This window comes from Nyctereutes procyonoides, unplaced genomic scaffold (assembly GCF_905146905.1).
Source record: "Nyctereutes procyonoides isolate TBG_1078 unplaced genomic scaffold, NYPRO_anot_genome, whole genome shotgun sequence".
Lineage (NCBI taxonomy): Eukaryota > Metazoa > Chordata > Mammalia > Carnivora > Canidae > Nyctereutes > Nyctereutes procyonoides.
The window spans coordinates 17,549,966-17,555,036 of record NW_026575037.1 but is presented as its reverse complement, the minus strand read 5'-3'; the positions used below and the strand labels follow the sequence as shown (position 1 = coordinate 17,555,036).

The window sequence follows — 5,071 nt, the reverse complement described above, 5'->3', positions numbered from 1 at the left end:
AGCCTGCTTCTCCCTCTGCCTATGTCTCTGCCTCTCTCTCTCTCTCTCTCTCTCTGTGTGTGTGTGTGTCTCATGAATAAATAAATAAAATCTTTTTCTAAAAAAAAGAATCCAAAGATGTTTTCTTCCTGGACCATTTGAGAATAAGTTGCCAAACTGATGCCCCATCACCCTGTAAATGCTTTGTTTCCTACAAACAAGAACATCCCCCTACAGTCCACAAAATAACCATCATGATCGAAAGTTAACACTGACACCACATTGCAATTTAATCCTCAGATCCCAATTGTCCCATGACGTGCTTTATAGATCCAATTCCCAATTACACATTGCATCGAGATGTCCTGTTTCTAGTCTCCTTCTGTCTTACTTTTACTTTCATGGCCTTGACACATTTGAAAATGATAGGCCAGTTATTTTATAGAATGTCTCCATTTAGAGTTGTCTGATGTTTTCTCCTGATTAAATTCAGGTTATGTATCTTTGGTAGGAATATTGCAGAAACAATATTGCCATCTTCTTATTGCATTCTTAAGTGGTGCAGATTTTCATTTGTTCCTTTATGGAGAATGTGTGCTTTAACTATTTGATTTCAAGGGTGTCTGCCAAGCTTCTCCACTGCAAGCTTGCTCTTCTCTTTATAATTAATAAATATTTTGCTTAGGGGCACTATATTTTATTTATTTGGGGGGAGCACTTTAAAACAATGTAAATATCCCATTCTTCATCAGATCCTTCACTTATTAATTTATATCAGCATGGACTATGATTTTGTATTATATTCAATGGGTTACTATCTCTTAGATAATAGACAATATCTTTCTGAGACTCAAACTGATCAGTGGGATCTCTTTCAAGCTGGCTTCTGTGTCCTTTGTTGTTGCTGCATTACTTCTTATTTATATTTTATAAATAAATAAAATTGAGGTATGATTAACATGTAGCAATGTGTTAATTTCAGGTGTACAACATAATGATTTGATATTAATCTACATTGTGAAATAATCACAATAAGTCTAGTTTAACATCCATCACCATGCATAGTTACCATGAAAATTGTGTGTGATGAGAAGTTTTAAGATCTACTCTCTTAGCAAATTTCAATACAGTATGATTAACTACAGCCACCATGCTACATTACAGCCCCATGACTTATTTATTTTATAACTGGAGGTTGGTACCTTTTGTACCTTTTGACCTCCTTCACCCACTTCACCTATCTCCACCCCTCACCTCTGACAACTGCCCATGTCTTCTTCTCTGTATCCATGAGCTTGGTTTTTCATTTGGTGTGGGGGCTTTATAGATTCCACATATAAGTGAGATCATAAGTGAGATCATTTCTATTTCTCTGTCTGACTTATTTCACTTAGCATAATGCCCTCAAATTCCATTCATGTTGTCGCAAATGACAAGACTTCATTCTTTTATTTTTTTAAGATTTATTTATTTGACAGGAGACAAAGAAAGAGAGACAGAGAGTGGCAGTGAGGGGTAGAGAGGGAGAGAGTCTTAAGCAGACTCTGCACTGAGTGCAGAGTCTGAGGCACAGCTCCATCTCACCACCCAAGTTCACAACCTGAGCTAAAACCAAGTCAGACCTTTAACCAACTGAGCCCCCCAGGTGCCTCAAGCCTTTGTATTTTTTATTTTTATGGCTGAATAATAATCCATTGTATATATACACCACATTTTCTCTCTTTTTTTTACAGTATTTTCAGCTTTATTATAAAAATGCACACACAACAAAAATTGTAAGCCATTTCTTGGCTCTACTTGCATTCAGCACTTGCATTTGAGTAGCTTTCTTTGCTTTTATCATCCCAACAATGCCTTATATCGTTTCATGCAGTCCTTCTTTGTCCTATCAGGCACTGTCTCTGCTATGTTTTTCCTATCTCTCAGGTGTATTTACTGGGTATGTTTTCAAAGCTTGTTCCAAAAGCTTCTGTTCTACTCTTGTCCAAGGGGTGAGATCTGGGTGTAGACCTCCAATAGTTCAGAAGGTGTTGCATTGTCTGCTTGAGGCACCATTCCGTGTTTCTTTTAGTATTTATCAAAAGCCTTTTTCTTTATCTCATCTTTCTGATGAAGGTCACATTTTTGAAGACTCTACCATCTTTGGAAGGTCTCCTAACTCCAGAAAAACATAGGTTAATGTAATTAGCAATACCTTCCCATCCTGAATCTCTTCTGGCAGGAAAGAGGTTCAATGAATTAGTAATTGCGTATCAACTTTTGGCTAATTTTTACCATTTCCACTTAGGCAGTTGCTTTGCGTTCTTAGATGCAGTCGCATATGAGCTTCAGGTTCCTCTTTCTCTGTTCTAACTTGTTCATTTATTTCTTCTGTTTTTTTTCTGGAGCAAACTTTCCTACTTCTTTAGTAGATGGTGTGAGTGTTTCTTTCAAATGCTGTAAGCTTGCTAGTTCAAGCCAATCACATTTTTTTTGCACTTCTTGCATCATTATAAGCTGCTCTGCCTCATTGTCAGAAAAGTGATTCGGGTCTTATGTGAATTTCGAAGTTTTTGCCTTTCCTTTTTATTGGCTTTTTTTCTGGATATCTTTTTCCTTCTTAGTTAGTAATTCTTGTTATCTTTCTCCCCCTCTTTCTCTTTAGCTAACCAGACAGCTTCTAGTTCAGCTTGCCCTTGTTTTTCTTTAGCTTTTTGCTCCTTCCATTTTGCTTCTGCTTTGGCTCTCTTTTCTGCTTCTCCTGTGGCTTCTTCTTCCTTATTTTTTTTTTTATCCTTGGATCACAGCTACATGCATTATCAATTAATGTTCTTTTTCTGTTCATTTCTTTTTTCTTCTGAGCCCTTATTGCTCTGCAATATTCTGCTTTTTCTTCTTCAATAAAATACAAAAACTCTCTCCAAGAATCAAATTTATACAAGAAAAAATAAAATAAAATAAAATTTGTACAAATCAAATCAAATTTATACAAGAAAAAATAAATCAAAATTTGTACAAATTTTGTACAAAATTTGTACAAATAAAATAAAATCAAATTTGTACAAATCAAATCAAATTTATACAAGAAAAAATAAAATGCATCTATATCCTCAAATGATGAATTCATAATGAAAACTCTCTCCAAGAATCAAATTTATACAAGAAAAAATAAAATGCATCTATATCTTCAAATTTATACAAGAAAAAATAAAATGCATCTATATCTTCAAATGATGAATTCAGAAAAAATAAAATGCATCTATATCTTCAAATGATGAATTCAAATTTAGGGATTTTATTATTATTATTATTATTTTATTTAACCATCTGGAATTCCTTTCAAATACTGGGGAAAACATATCAAAGAAAGTGTCCTTTGCTTCACTTTTGGAAGGAACCCAGTTATCAAAAGTAGGATCTACACTGTGGAATGCTTATCTTTTCACTGGATCAGATAGCATTTCATAAGCCTTAGTTATGCAAGTGAAGTCAGCCTTATCTCTTTCTTTATTGGTTTGCCAGCTGCTTTCCATTTGTCTGGGTGATGTTTTAAAACCATTGCTTTATCTTCCAGTCTTTGAAATCAAGTGTTTTAAACATGGGAAACTCTCTAACTGCAATTCTTCATCTTCTGATAACTCTTTTTTATCCTCCAGTTCCTGAAAAGAGGCAGGAACATTTCTGTCTCTCCTCTTAACAAAAGCTTCAAACCATGTTCCCAGAGGTTCAACCTGATGGGGTGTTGAGGCAGAGGTCAGAGTGTGGGGGACGGTGGTGCTGTGGCTATCTGCAGCACTAGGCAGGAGCAGCACAAGGGCACCAAGCTACACCACATTTTCTTTATCCATTCTTCCACAGATGGACACTTAGATTCTTTTCATGCTGCCATGAATTTGGGGGTGAATATCTTTTCAAGTTAGTGTTTTCATTTTCTTCAGGTAAATACCCAGAAATGGAATTGCTGGATCATATGGTAGCTCTATTTTTTTACTTTTTTTGCAGAAACTTCATACTGTTTTCCATAGTGGCTGCACCAATTTATATTCCCACCAACAGTATACAAGAGTTGCCTATTCTCCATATCCTTACCATTTGTTATTTCCTGTCTCTTTCATAATAGCCGTTCTAACAGGTGTGAGGTGATATCATTGGGATTTTGATCTGCATTTTCCTGATAATTAGTGATGTTAAGCAACAGGTACGGGTACATTATATATTTGTCATCTGTATGTCTTTTTTAGAGAAATGTATACTCAGAACTTCTGACCATTTTTTTTATCAGATTGTTTTTTGCTATTGAGTTGCATGAGCTCTTTACATATTTTGGATATTAGCTGCTTACCAGATACATGATTTGCAAATATTTTCTCCCATTCAGTAGGTTTCCTTTTCATTTTGTTGATGGTTTCCTTTGCTGTGCCTGTATCCCTTTGACATGGTCCTTCATTCCTAGACACTTATTCTCTGGCTCAATAGGATGTCCCAAAAGTTTTGACTGAGCCCTGGAATGTCATCTCTAGAAAGCTCTGATACTTTTTAATAGAAAATGACATTTAGAAGCCTGGGTGAAAAGTGTGCTCATTGCTGCTGGGGTGGGAAAAGGATGCTACTGCAAGGCCATCATACATACACATTGCACATTGATATCTATTTATTTATTTTATTAATTTAAATTATATTTATCGAAATCATGAGTTCATGCAGATACAACCAATTCCAACCTAACACGACAGTGTTCATTCTAGTTTTCTCCCTTTCCATTAGATAGTGAAATCATGACTCCCTCTTCTTTTGATATCTTTATCTTTGCAATTACATTCCCCCACCTTGTTTGTAATCCATTTCCCATTATTGCCACCATGCTTTCCATATAGACAATGTCTATTCTGCTCAGGCTCTGAAACTTCATGGCCAGGCTTCTCTATACACATGGGTGCTCTTTTCACCGAATTTGGGCTCTACACTGCTCTAGGGTTCCCCACCACGTGAATGCTCTCCTTACCCAGCTTGGGTCTAACACCCTACACTACACTGCCCCCAACATAGGCTGCCTTTTCCTCCCACTGGGGCTCTGACCGCACACCAAATTGAGCCTAGCAACATGCTCTTGATT

The 5,071-nt window shown here is 36.2% G+C and overlaps 1 pseudogene; it reads right to left on the bottom strand.

The window, feature by feature from the left end:
- Positions 1 to 1,726: 1,726 nt before the first annotated feature.
- LOC129505809 (dnaJ homolog subfamily C member 2-like) lies at positions 1,727 to 4,867 on the bottom strand (annotated as a pseudogene).
- Between the last annotated feature and the right edge of the window lie 204 nt (positions 4,868 to 5,071).